This window comes from Coregonus lavaretus (assembly GCF_964263955.1).
Source record: "Coregonus lavaretus genome assembly, chromosome: 18".
Lineage (NCBI taxonomy): Eukaryota > Metazoa > Chordata > Actinopteri > Salmoniformes > Salmonidae > Coregonus > Coregonus lavaretus.
The window spans coordinates 17357250-17372066 of record NC_140005.1 but is presented as its reverse complement, the minus strand read 5'-3'; the positions used below and the strand labels follow the sequence as shown (position 1 = coordinate 17372066).

The 14817-nt window shown below is 45.7% G+C and overlaps 1 pseudogene across 1 annotated transcript in view; it reads left to right on the top strand.

The window, feature by feature from the left end:
- Positions 1-14817, top strand: part of LOC311145337 (AT-rich interactive domain-containing protein 1B-like) — a 91155-nt pseudogene that overhangs the window by 43232 nt on the left and 33106 nt on the right. The window contains exon 2 of the transcript in view: positions 2882-3076. The product of the transcript in view is annotated as an AT-rich interactive domain-containing protein 1B-like (transcript). The remainder of the gene's footprint in view (positions 1-2881; positions 3077-14817) is intronic.

Sequence of the window (14817 nt, the reverse complement as noted above, 5' to 3'; positions counted from 1 at the left end):
ATGTGTGTTTGTGTGTGTGTGTGTGTGTGTGTGTGTGTGTGTGTGTGTGTGTGTGTGTGTGTGTGTGTGTGTGTGTGTGTGTGTGTGTGTGTGTGTATGTGTGTGTGTGTGTGTGTGTGTGTGTGTGTGTGTGTATGTGTGTGTGTGTGTGTGTGTGTGAGTCCGCTTCATAACACACATCCTGTAGTATCATACGTCTTTGCTCCACATTATGACACTTGTTTCAACTTTGTGGTCAGATTATGGTCGCTGGTGATTGAGTGAGTGGGTGGTTGTGGTCCTCTGTCTGTGGTCAGTGGTTGTGGTTGGTACGGTGATTGGCAGAGCTGTATCATGCCTATTTGGAACAATTGTAAGAGCAAACAGGCTACAGAAAGGACCATCCATCAAACCCTGCTCACAGAATATTGACTTCGTTTTTTAAATGTTATTTCTATGAAATATTGCATTTACTACATAAAAGTGTTTGAACAAACGTTCTATAACTTCCCACAACTGAATGAATGCTGTGGATTTGCTCCTTGACATGTCTCCTGGATATTGTCCGTTGATTAGCTAAAGCAGCCAACCAGCCAGCCAGCCAGTGTATACAGTACTGTACTGTAGGCCATTCTGCTGCTCCCAGCAGGGTTGGCTCAGGCGTTATTGAGTGGGGATGTGGAGCTATTGTTGAGGGAGGCAGAGATGAGCCACACAGAGCCCTCCCCCCCATGTCGGACTGAGACAGAGGGAACAAATGTCATAAATCATCCATGATCCACCACAGTGGAGAGGGGAGGAGAGGAGAGAAGAGGAGACATCACGCTTCACATAATCTGCCTTGCTCACATATCCACCATATGGGTGACAGATTAACATTAGCTTGACATCTAGGCTACGATTTTCCAGTCGACTCACCGGGACCCAGAATATAACCTGTAAATGTGAATGTGAAATACTTCAAAGGAATAGATTTCACCTGGCATCTCTCTTTTCAGGTTCAGTGTGCTGTGTAACGGTTGTTCAAACAGAAGAAGGGTATTTGACAAACAGAAGAGTTGGATATTACTGTTATACAGTGGGGGAAAAAAGTATTTAGTCAGCCACCAATTGTGCAAGTTCTCCCACTTAAAAAGATGAGAGAGGCCTGTAATTTTCATCATAGTACACGTCAACTATGACAGACAAATTGAGAAAAAAAATCCAGAAAATCACATTGTAGAATTTTTAATTAATTTATTTGCAAATTATGGTGGAAAATAAGTATTTGGTCACCTACAAACAAGCAAGATTTCTGGCTCTCACAGACCTGTAACTTCTTCTTTAAGAGGCTCTTCTGTCCTCCACTCATTGCCTGTATTAATGGTACCTGTTTGAACTTGTTATCAGTATAAAAGACACCTGTCCACAACCTCAAACAGTCACACTCCAAACTGCACTATGGCCAAGACCAAAGAGCTGTCAAAGGACACCAGAAACAAAATTGTAGACCTGCACCAGGCTGGGAAGACTGAATCTGCAATAGGTAAGCAGCTTGGTTTGAAGAAATCAACTGTGGGAGCAATTATTAGGAAATGGAAGACATACAAGACCACTGATAATCTCCCTCGATCTGGGGCTCCACGCAAGATCTCACCCCGTGGGGTCAAAATGATCACAAGAACGGTGAGCAAAAATCCCAGAACCACACGGGTGGACCTAGTGAATGACCTGCAGAGAGCTGGGACCAAAGTAACAAAGCCTACCATCAGTAACACACTACGCCGCCAGGGACTCAAATCCTGCAGTGCCAGACGTGTCCCCCTGCTTAAGCCAGTACATGTCCAGGCCCGTCTGAAGTTTGCTAGAGTGCATTTGGATGATCCAGAAGAGGATTGGGAGAATGTCATATGGTCAGATGAAACCAAAATAGAACTTTTTGGTAAAAACTCAACTCGTCGTGTTTGGAGGACAAAGAATGCTGAGTTGCATCCAAAGAACACCATACCTACTGTGAAGCATGGGGGTGGAAACATCATGCTTTGGGGCTGTTTTTCTGCAAAGGACCAGGACAACTGATCCGTGTAAAGGAAAGAATGAATGGGGCCATGTATCGTGAGATTTTGAGTGAAAACCTCCTTCCATCAGCAAGGGCATTGAAGATGAAACGTGGCTGGGTCTTTCAGCATGACAATGATCCCAAACACACCGCCCGGGCAACGAAGGAGTGGCTTCGTAAGAAGCATTTCAAGGTCCTGGAGTGGCCTAGCCTGTCTCCAGATCTCAACCCCATAGAAAATCTTTGGAGGGAGTTGAAAGTCCGTGTTGCCCAGCGACAGCCCCAAAACATCACTGCTCTAGAGGAGATCTGCATGGAGGAATGGGCCAAAATACCAGCAACAGTGTGTGAAAACCTTGTGAAGACTTACAGAAAACGTTTGACCTGTGTCATTGCCAACAAAGGGTATATAACAAAGTATTGAGAAACTTTTGTTATTGACCAAATACTTATTTTCCACCATCATTTGCAAATAAATTCATAAAAAATCCTACAATGTGATTTTCTGGAGAAAAAAAAACTCATTTTGTCTGTCATAGTTGACGTGTACCTATGATGAATATTACAGGCCTCTCTCATCTTTTTAAGTGGGAGAACTTGCACAATTGGTGGCTGACTAAATACTTTTTTCCCCCACTGTATATACACCTCTGTAGTCCACTTACCAGTGCTGGAAATTGAGATTCACCTGGGAGAACCATTTTTAGGGGGGTCTGGGGGCATCCACCCCCTGGAGAAATGTGACACTAAATCGTGTATTTTGGTGTGCTCTGAACTGCATATGGAATGAATAGATTTTCAAAAAGTATTGTTATAAAAAATGTCTTTAACCCTCTTTTCTCCCTCCTCTTGCATTGTGTCCAGGTGGCCTCTATGGACTTCATGGCTATGAAGCGCTCCCAGCTCTACGGGATGGGCAACAACCCCTACTCTCAGCAGCAGCAGGGCGGGCCCTACCCCAGCCAGCCATACGGATCACCCACTCCACACCGATACCCAATGGGGATGCAGGGGAGGGGCCAGGTGGGGATTGGCGGGATGCAGTACCCTCAACAGCAGGTATGTACACTATGTCCATATGAGGAAGATGCTTCACAATTGTGCAAATGTTTTGTTGCACACTCGCTCCCTAGGGCGAGGAGCTTTTCCAGACCATGTGATGTGACAGGAAACCCCCCAGGCCCTTTTCCTCCCTGATGCTTGACACTTGATTTGAGTGTACTTTAATAACAAGCCATTCTGTGTTCTCTGAGTGTGTCATGTCAGATGGTACAGTAGTGTGTCAGATTGACTAGTAAGTATCTCAGTGTGATTGAGAAAGCATCCTCTGTACAGTAGATTACAGGAACTGTCACAGTTGTCATAAATGGCATTGCAATGGATATTTGTTTCTCATTTGGAACATGATCTATCTGGAGGTCTTCGAAGGATGGCATGTTTAATTTCAGATCTAGCCCAAAGTGCCATGGGGCGCCGCCTCTGATATTTCCGTGGCTCGCATCTGGAAGTGGCAGTTCATCAATGCGTTCCCCATATCCTCCCTCTGGAATGGGCTGGTTGCTGTCTTTAGTGTGATGAAACCAAACCCAGTACTGGAGGAGTCATTCTAACAACAGTCAACATCTGTTTCTCACAGCCAAGAGCCGCACTTCACTAATATAATGATTCAGTGTTCCAAACAATGATGTGTTTGTACTGTCTAATGCACCCTAAAGTCAATCCCATTTGGAGTGTGTGTGTGTGTGTGTGTGAGAGATAGTCTTGTCTCTGTACGCAGACTATGACAATGGCCCAGTCAGTTTGGTTGGTTTGTTGTTAAACAACTGTGTTTGCTGCCATAGCAGGCCAGTTTATTCTATATTTAGCATGACCTGATGGTCAGAGTTTTAATGTGCCTCGCCAAGGTTTGTTGCACACATGGTGAGAGCAGATTTGATAGTGAGAAGGACAGACAGACAGTCTTTATTCTTTCTGATTACATTTATATTATAAACCAGGGATGGGCAACTGGCTTAGAGGCCCTAAAAAATTAATAGAAATAATAATAATGAGTAAAATTGCATGAAATTAGTTATAAATTGCTAAATCTCTCTGCCCATGGCAAAATGTGTAGAATTGCAGCAAACTTGCTATAAAACTGCAACATTTTCTTTACACCCCATGGCAAAATGAATTGCACAAAATGAACTCTAAAACTCTAAAAACTTTGTCTCCGCTGTCAAGAGGGGGGCCACTAAAATGTTTTGCTCTCAATGTGGGGGAGGGGGAATGGATGTGGGTACGCAGACCACTGAGGTTTAATAAGAAATGGAGTCTGCGTCCAAGATGTGTGCCCGTTGTTTTCAAGGTAATCTACTCACACACACACACATACACACACACAATTCGGCCACGGCGGCGCAGACCCAGTGTATTCTGAGGTCAAGTCAGTACACAGCACTACACAATAATCCACAGAGTTAACAAAGCAGTAGAGACTCAGCCCTTTGTGTTGTTTAAACTGTTTTCATTATTTCCTCTCCCATTCTCATGTTCAATATTATTTCCTCTCCCATTCTCATGTTCAATATTATTTCCTCTCCCATTCTCATGTTCAATATTATTTCCTCTCCCATTCTCATGTTCAATATTATTTACTCTCCCATTCTCATGTTCAAGATTATTTACTCTCCCATTCTCATGTTCAACATTATCTCTCTATTGTGTTAGTCTCATTGTTGACCCTGATTAGAGCCGGCTGTGTGTCTTGTGTGTCTGTGTGTGTCTGTGTGTGTCTGTGTGTGTGTGTGTGTGTGTGTGTGTGTGTGTGTGTGTGTGTGTGTGTGTGTGTGTGTGTGTGTGTGTGTGTGTGTGTTTGTGTCTATGTGTGCAGACTGACTGAGACTACAGACCACTTCAGAGACTTCCTTCTACAGCTAAGCTGCTGCTACTGCTGTTGTAGGCTGCTTCTGGCTCACTGTGATGACATCAGCACGCTTGGGTGCCACATAAACACAGGCATCAGAGACCTACTGTAACACAGAGAGGAGAGGGATTTAGATGGAAAACACACACGCAGACTAGCACTCACACAGATACACATGAGAGGGGACGCGTACACACACGACGCACACACACGCGCACACACACACACACACACACGACGCACACACACACACACACACACACACACACACACAAAACAAATTCAATTTTGGTCTTTTGAAAATCAAGCTAATTACATGGGGAGAAAGACCAAAGGGCCACACAGAGCCCCAATGCAAAAATAATGAGCTAAATAAAATTAGTTGTTATCCCTCGCTACGGCCAAGGGAGGCCAAGGGAGCTAACTTCTAAAGTTATAATTATCTGGTGCTCATATTAAAGTGGAAGGCACCACAGTGTATTTGTGAAATATAACCAACTGAAAGTAATGAGTTTATATCTGGATCATATCTGATAAAAGTGTTTGAATCATCAGATTCATCTTTACAGTGTGATGAGCAAGACAAATGGAGGCTAGGCGATGAGCGAGAGGGTCAAAGAGCAGAAGAGAGCGTCTCGTCTCTTCTCTGGTTGGTGCTGGAGCCAGTGTGGACCTAACAGAGACAATGGCATTTTGTCAATGTTTTGGCAATTGAATGTTCACAATTATTGGATTGGAAATGTCCATTCAAAAGCTCAAAAATCATTATAATGTCATTATTTCATAATGTATTTAATATTTTAAAAACGATCCAAACCGAAATCCATGATTATTTTTTTATCATCGAAACGAAACCGAACCGACCTCAAAAAGCACTAATCGCTCAGCACTACTCCCAGGCCCATGTTGCCCAGCGTTAAGAACATAAATTGTAGATAAATAATATTACATTGTATTGAATCATATTGTATTACACACTTCAGGGCCGGATTAAGAAATCATAGGCCCCGGCCCCTCCACCCCACACACACACACACTTCCCGGCACACAATAATGTTCTGTAAACAAATCCGTGTACCAAGATGCACTTTGATGCGTGGTAAATTTACTGTTGAAGAAAAGGCCATAATAAAGCCATAATAACATTTGCGATGTGGCATAGGCTAAAGTTGAGCAGAGGCGTTTTTAGGATTTCCACACATAGGGAACATTTGTTAGCAGGGTCCGAAAAATGTTTGCCTTTTAAAAACGCATTTCATGCAATTCTACATCATTTACATGATAGAAGACATTAGCTAAAATGAGTGGCTATATACGCTGAGTATACAAAACATTAAGAACACCTGCTCTTTCCATGACATAGACTGACCAGGAGAATCCAGGTGAAAGCTATGATCACTTATTCATGACACTTCAAATAGTGTAGATCCACTGTCAATGAAGACTGCGCAAATGTCTGCATACTTGATCTGGGGAAGCACTGGGTAGGTGCTTGGGCTCTCATCGAAGAGAGAAGTTTGTCCGGTTCAGTAAAGCCTCAAACATAAATTGTCCGCAACAGTGAAATAGGCTACTTCTTATGTGAATTAATGAGGAGGTGGAACACACCTCAATTCAAATGGTTAGAAAATAAAACTTGTTAGAAAATAACTTCAAATTGACAAGTTGAAATATAGCCTATAGATAATTAGTAGGCAGCCTGTGTCTTGGTTTGAGGGCAGTCCGGGTTAACTGTCCTGTTGTGTAACAATCACATTTTGGAACAGTGAGTGCATTCTGACATCACGTGCAGAAAAAAACTCACGCTGGGGCAATATAATGACAAAAGTCTTTCCAGACTTGATACATATATTTTATTTGATTTTATTATATTTTTTAAACATTTTACCAAATACAAACATATACATACGAACAACAACTTACAGACGCACACAAACAACGACTACATCTCATCTGCCCAGACCCACATGCTCACACCCCCATCCCTAGTGCCTGCTTTATTGTTTGCCACATGGCCTTAAATTGTACCAATTTGTTTTTCTCGGTCGCCAATTCTATTTAAATAATAAATCATTCGATTTTTCCATTGTGTTAATGATGATGGATTGATTGATTTCGACACCTTTTATATACGTTCTTACAAGATGAGTGATGAGAAGAGAATCGTCCAGCCCATTGGGTATCTCACTACACCCCGATATGCCATGTCTTGAAATATGCAGACAGACGGATTAAAAGTAAGTATACATTGTAATACTTCTGACAGCCAACATTCTAACTCCGCCCATAACTTTTGGACTTTATAGCATTCCCAGAAAACATGGATTATTGCGTCATTGTTCGTTTTACACTGTGCTGTGGAATTTGTGAATTTGGTCTCTTGTATAATATATAATTTTCCTCCGTCTTGTGCCAACAAATCAAATCAAACTGTATTTGCCACATGCGCCGAATACTACAGTGAAATGCTTACTTACAAGCCCTTAACCAACAATGCAGTTTTAATAAAATAAAATAAATAGATAAGTAAAAAATAGTAAAAAAAGTATTTGATCCCCTGCTGATTTTGTACGTTTGCCCACTGACAAAGACATGATCAGTCTATAATTTTAATGGTAGGTTTATTTGAACAGTGAGAGACAGAATAACAACAAAAAAATCTAGAAAAACGCATGTCAAAAATGTTATAAATTGATTTGCATTTTAATGAGGGAAATAAGTATTTGACCCCTCTGCAAAACATTACTTAGTACTTGGTGGCAAAACCCTTGTTGGCAATCACAGAGGTCAGACGTTTCTTGTAGTTGGCCACCAGGTTTGCACACATCTCAGGAGGGATTTTGTCCCACTCCTCTTTGCAGATCTTCTCCAAGTCATTAAGGTTTTGAGGCTGACGTTTGGCAACTCGAACCTTCAGCTCCCTCCACAGATTTTCTATGGGATTAAGGTCTGGAGACTGGCTAGGCCACTCCAGGACCTTAATGTGCTTCTTCTTGAGCCACTCCTTTGTTGCCTTGGCCGTGTGTTTTGGGTCATTGTCATGCTGGAATACCCATCCACGACCCATTTTCAATGCCCTGGCTGAGGGAAGGAGGTTCTCACCCAAGATTTGACGGTACATGGCCCCGTCCATCGTCCCTTTGATGCGGTGAAGTTGTCCTGTCCCCTTAGCAGAAAAACACCCCCAAAGCATAATGTTTCCACCTCCATGTTTGACGGTGGGGATGGTGTTCTTGGGGTCATAGGCAGCATTCCTCCTCCTCCAAACACAGCGAGTTGAGTTGATGCCAAAGAGCTCGATTTTGGTCTCATCTGACCACAACACTTTCACCATGTTCATTGGCAAACTTCAGACGGGCCTGTATATGTGCTTTCTTGAGCAGGGGGACCTTGCGGGCGCTGCAGGATTTCAGTCCTTCACGGCGTAGTGTGTTTTATGTTATTTTTTGTAATTTTTTTTTTAATTATTTGAATTATTTTTTAATTTTTTTTGGGGGGGGATGGATCAGCTTAATATTGCAGATAGATTGTATCTTCTATCAATGTAATTGTCTGCATCACTTCCAATCCCCCACTTCCAATCCCACACGGCGTAGTGTGTTACCAATTGTTTTCTTGGTGACTATGGTCCCAGCTGCCTTGAGATCATTGACAAAATCCTCCCGTGTAGTTCTGGGCTGATTCCTCACCGTTCTCATGATCATTGCAACTCCACGAGGTGAGATCTTGCATGGATCCCCAGGCAGAGGGAGATTGACAGTTCTTTTGTGTTTCTTCCATTTGCAAATAATCGCACCAACTGTTGTCACCTTCTCACCAAGCTGCTTGGCGATGGTCTTGTAGCCCATTCCAGCCTTGTGTAGGTCTACAATCTTGTCCCTGACATCCTTGGAGAGCTCTTTGGTCTTGGCCATGGTGGAGAGTTTGGAATCTGATTGATTGATTGCTTCTGTGGACAGGTGTCTTTTATACAGGTAACAAGCTGAGATTAGGAGCACTCCCTTTAAGAGTGGGAGAATACTTGTTTCCCTCACTGTACAGGGGGTACCGGTACAGAGTCAATGTGAAATAACAGTAGGGAGGCTATATACAGGGGCACCGGTACAGAGTCAATGTGAAATAACAGTAGGGAGGCTATATACAGGGGGTACCGGTACAGAGTCAATGTGAAATAACAGTAGGGAGGCTATATACAGGGGGATACCGGTACAGAGTCAATGTGAAATAACAGTAGGGAGGCTATATACAGGGGGTACCGGTACAGAGTCAATGTGAAATAACAGTAGGGAGGTTATATACAGGGGGTACCGGTACAGAGTCAAGGTGAAATAACAGTAGGGAGGCTATATACAGGGGGGTACCGGTACAGAGTCAATGTGAAATAACAGTAGGGAGGCTATATACAGTGGGGTGCCGGTACAGAGTCAATGTGAAATAACAGTAGGGAGGCTATATACAGGGGGTACGGGTACAGAGTCAATGTGAAATAACAGTAGGGAGGCTATATACAGGGGGGTACCGGTACAGAGTCAATGTGAAATAACAGTAGGGAGGCTATATACAGGGGGTACCGGTACAGAGTCAATGTGCGACGGCACCGGTCAGTTCTTTTTAAGCCTTGGCTCCAATAGTTAATATTTTTTTCTAAGAGATTGTCAGTTGGATAGGCTCTCTGCAAGGTTTTGTATTATCTTACCTATCATATGAACATCATTTTCTGACTCAAATAAGATTACTGTAACACTCTGGCTCCGGGACTTTTGGATTTGAGCCAGGGTATATTTGTTTTGTTGGGTATTTGTTGTGGGGTTGGTTGTAAGGGTGTATTCGGTTGGTTGTGTTTTGGGTGTGTTAATTGTGGTGTCGTGTGACTCCCAATCGGAGGTAACGAGTGTCAGCTGTCGGCTCGTTATCTCTGATTGGGAGCCATATTTAATCTGTATGTTTTCCTGTGGGCATTGTGGGTTTTTGTTCCAAGTTCAGTATTTTGTCACTGTTGGACTTCACTATCGTCTTTTGTTTTGTAGTTACGTGCTTTCTTTATTAAAGTCATCATGTTCACTCGCAACGCTGCGCCTTGGTCTCCTGTTTTAGACGATCGTGACAGAAAAACCCACCATCAAAGGACCAAGCAGCGTGTCAAGCGGCAACAGGACCCAGCTCCAAAGGCTTCCTGGACATGGGAGGAGATTTTGGACGGAAAGGGGTCCTGGACTTGGGAGGAGATCCTGGATGGGATGGATCGCCGTCCATGGAGCGAGACGGTGGAGAGGCGACGGCGAGAGGAGCAACGGCGTCAGCAGGGCCATCGTCGGAAGGACGAGAGGCAACCCCAAAAAGTTTTTGGGGGGGGGCACATGGCTTGGGCGGCTGGGCAGCAGGAGGCTGCCACAGGGCTGACGGAGGCAGAGAAGGGGCGAATTCAAGAGGCAACCAGGTTACGGGGGTCACTGGCCAAAGTAGGGAAAGGAGATGTAGGGGCACGGCGAGTGGTACTGGGGTGTATTACCAGTCCGGTCCGGCCCGTTCCAGTTCCCGGGGTAGAGCCAGTGGTGTGTGCCTCCAGTACGGTCCGGCCTGTTACGACCCCTCGCACCAAGGATACGGTGCGCTTCGCCAGCCCAGCCCGGCCTGTTCCGGCCACTCGCACCAGGGATACGGTGTGCTTCGCCAGCCCGGCCCGGCCTGTTCCGGCCACTCGCACCAGGGATACGGTGCGCGTCGCCAGCCCTTTCCCACCAGTGCCTACACCACGCCCCAAGCCTCCTGTGTGTCTCCCGAGTCCTGTGCGTCCTGTTGCTGCTCTCCGCACTAGGCTTAATGTGAGTCCCCAGGGTCCAGCATGCCCTGTTCCGGCTCTCCGCACTAGCCCTTATGTGCGTTCCCAGGGTCCAGCATGCCCTGTTGCTTCTCCCCGCACTAGCCCTGAGATGCGTGTCCTCAGCCCGGTACCTCCAGGTCCGGCACCACGCATCAGGCCTACGGTGCGTCCCCAGGGCCAAGCATGCCCTGTTGCTGCTTCCCGCACTAGCCCTGAGATGCGTGTCCTCAGCCCGGTACCTCCAGTTCCGGCACCACGCATCAGGCCTACGGTGCGTCCCCAGGGTCCAGCATGCCCTGTTGCTTCTCCCCGCACTAGACCTGAGATGCGTGTCCTCAGCCCGGTACCTCCTGTTCCGGCACCACGCACCAGGCCTACGATGCGCCTCAGACGGCCAGAGTCTGCCGTCTGCCCAACGGGGCCTGAACTGTCCGTCTGCCCAACGCCGTCTGAACTGCCCGTCTGCCCAACGGCGCCTGAACTGCCCGTCTGCCCAACGCCGTCTGAACTGTCCGTCTGCCAAGCGCCGCAGGAACTGCCCGTCTGCCATGAGCCTTCAGAGCCGTCCGCCAGACCGGAGCCGCTAGAGCTCTCCGCCAGACAGGAGCAGCCAGAGCCTTCCGCCAGACAGGATCAGCCAGAGCCTTCCGCCAGACAGGAGCAGCCAGAGCCTTCCGCCAGACAGGATCAGCCAGAGCCTTCCGCCAGACAGGATCAGCCAGAGCCTTCCGCCAGACAGGATCAGCCAGAGCCTTCTGCCAGACAGGATCAGCCAGAGCCTTCCGCCAGACAGGATCAGCCAGAGCCTTCCGCCAGCCATGAGCAGCCAGATCCGTCGGCCAGCCATGAGCAGCCAGATCCGTCGGCCAGCCGTGAGCAGCCAGATCCGTCGGCCAGCCATGAGCAGCCAGATCCGTCAGCCAGCCATGAGCAGCCAGATCCTTCAGCCTGCCATGAGCCGTCCAGCCAGGATCCGCCAGAGCCAGCCAGCCAGGATCCGCCTCTTAGTCCGGTGCTGCCCCTTAGCCAGGTGCTGTCCCTTAGCCCGGTGCTGCCCCTAAATCCAGGTGGAGTAAGTTGGAGGGTGGTCATGTGGAGGAGGCTAGGGAAGCGGGTGGTGACTAAGGTGGGGTGGGGACCACGACCAGGGCCAGAACCGCCACCGTGGACAGACGCCCACCCAGACCCTCCCGAGACTGTATGCTGGTGCGCCCGGAGTGCGCACCTTTAGGGGGGGGTACTGTAACACTCTGGCTCCGGGACTTTTGGATTTGAGCCAGGGTGTATTTGTTTTGTTGGGTATTTGTTGTGGGGTTGGTTGTAAGGGTGTATTCGGTTGGTTGTGTTTTGGGTGTGTTAATTGTGGTGTCGTGTGACTCCCAATCGGAGGTAACGAGTGTCAGCTGTCGGCTCGTTATCTCTGATTGGGAGCCATATTTAATCTGTATGTTTTCCTGTGGGCATTGTGGGTTTTTGTTCCAAGTTCAGTATTTTGTCACTGTTGGACTTCACTATCGTCTTTTGTTTTGTAGTTACGTGCTTTCTTTATTAAAGTCATCATGTTCACTCGCAACGCTGCGCCTTGGTCTCCTGTTTTAGACGATCGTGACAATTACCTCTAGGTTGCTCTGATGTCCGAAAGATTTCAAATATCAATTTTGTGATATGAAACTTTTAGGTTGCATGTATTTTAAAATATCGACATTGGTCAGTCCAAAATTGCTTTTTTAATTCTGTAATGGAAATAAAATACATGTGTTTCCTGTTTCCTATTCCTTTACGGTTTCTATGCCTTTAGTTTTCCATGTGGACCAATTAATCGGTGAATTCTGAAAAGCTATCCAAGTATTGTTCCACAAGGGGGCAATATTGGTTATTGTAGAATACATTTCATTTTCTTCCATATTGTTATAGGTGTTCTTAACTATGAAGTTGTTCATGTTATTAGCTTTATCCTTTGAAAATAGACATGTAAAAGGATTCTGGGGATAAGCGTGCGCATCTTCAATATGTACCCATTGTTTCTCTTTAGTGCATTTAACTATATGTCACAAGTAAAAGCCTTGGGTAGCGAGTTGATACATTTCCAAGTCTGGACGGTTAAAACCACCCTCAGACGTAAAACGTTCCTTTTTATTCTATTAATTTTATTAGCCCATATAAAGTCGCTCATATCAATCCCCGAGCCGGCAAGGTGGAAAAATCTGCCGTTGAGCAAGGCAGTTAACCCCCAACAACAACTGCTCCCCGGGCACCGATGACGTCGATTAAGGCAGCTCCCCACACCTCTCTGATTCAGAGGGGTTGGGTTAAATGTGGAAGACACATTTCAGTTGAATGCATTCAGTTGTACAACTGACTAGGTATCCTCTTTCCCTTCTCTAACCTGTAGAGCACGTAGGCCTACATGACTACATGGTAATAACACAATAAGAACGTCATGCATCAGGCTAGGCTACGTACCTCTGCATGCTTCCTTTGTCGCTTTCTCTTCTCAAATGCGCCTTTGTATTTTGGCACTGTGCCAGATCCAGTCCATGGAAATACGATAGCAACAGCTGCATCTTTTAGTATCCTTCTCTTTTCTGTCCCCATAATTCAAATGCACTGTCGCCAAGGTGCTTGCTACACATACACAACAATGCAAGGTTGGCTGCAGGAGTATTTACTATTTCGAATTTCTGCTAACCATCTTCTGCATCTCTCCGTATCTTTTATCGGAAAACAGTGACATTTGGTGCCTTCTTCCCTTGCGTAACTAACTTTTCCTTGCGATGTGCCTAACTCTAACAACATTTTACACCAGCTCCTTCTGTGACATCAAGCTCCATATAATAATAATAATAATATGCCATTTAGCAGACGCTTTTATCCAAAGCGACTTACAGTCATGCGTGCATACATTTTTGTGTATGGGTGGTCCCGGGGATCGAACCCACTACCTTGGCGTTTCAAGCGCCGTGCTCAACCAGCTGAGCTACAGAGGACCATATAAGGGCATGTCGTGACATTTCTACGTAGCAGGGTCTCCCCCACGAGGGCGAACATGAGCAGTTGTTACCCATCTCCTCGGCTGTGGCAGTAGGCTACATAAAATAGTGATGTATAATAATCGCAAATGTTTTAGTTGGAAAAGTACATATTCCTGACTCAAAATCGATAGTACTTTTGACAAAAATAGCTAATTCGGCCGTCCACTTTCAATAAAACTATGAATTTCTGAATCATTAATTCACTGGCAACCGAGCAGAGCGAGGCCTGCATCCAGCAACGTCAGTAGTCACATTACCTGTTTTTGAAGCTGTTTCAGTACTACAGGGAGAGGGAGAGGGAAAACTCCACTGAACTAGTTTCAATGTATGGAATCACTTGGGAGTTTCTGGATTTTGGGTAAACTTCTCCTTTAAATATTTCAGTAAAATTATGGCAATAATCCATTTTTATCCCCAGTAAGAAACTTCTAGCCATTGGCTGCTTACAGCTGAGAACTGCTAACTAACTGGCAAGCACAAAAACAGTCAACAACTTCGGGAGTACAGAACCCTAGAAATCAGCCGAAAGCCCTCTAGTGGCTGAAGTCAGAACTGCCGGAAATGCACAGTCAAAGAGGAGAATAATTATTGTCAAGAAGAAGAAAAAAAATATGAAAAAGAGGCTTACTAAGAGCGGGGGTTCTCTGCCTCCTGTCTAAGTATCTCTGTGTGGATAGAGGATAGAGGTATCGCTGCTGACAGAGACAGTGACAGGCTTGTGGATTAGTTCTATCCCAGGTTTAGTCCGCTCTCTTGGGGGTAGAGCTGCCCTGACCACCCCTCAGCCTGGAGCACTAGAGCGAGATGCTTGGAAAGGACTGGCAGCTCCTCCAGGTATTAACTCTCTCTCTCTCTCTCTCTTACTCTCACACTCACACTCACACTCACACGCACACACACACACACACACACACACACACACACACACACACACACACACACACACACACACACACACACACACACACACACACACACTCACACTCACACCACCTTTCCATGACTGTGGACTCACTTCCAGAATATGTAGCAGACTCACACA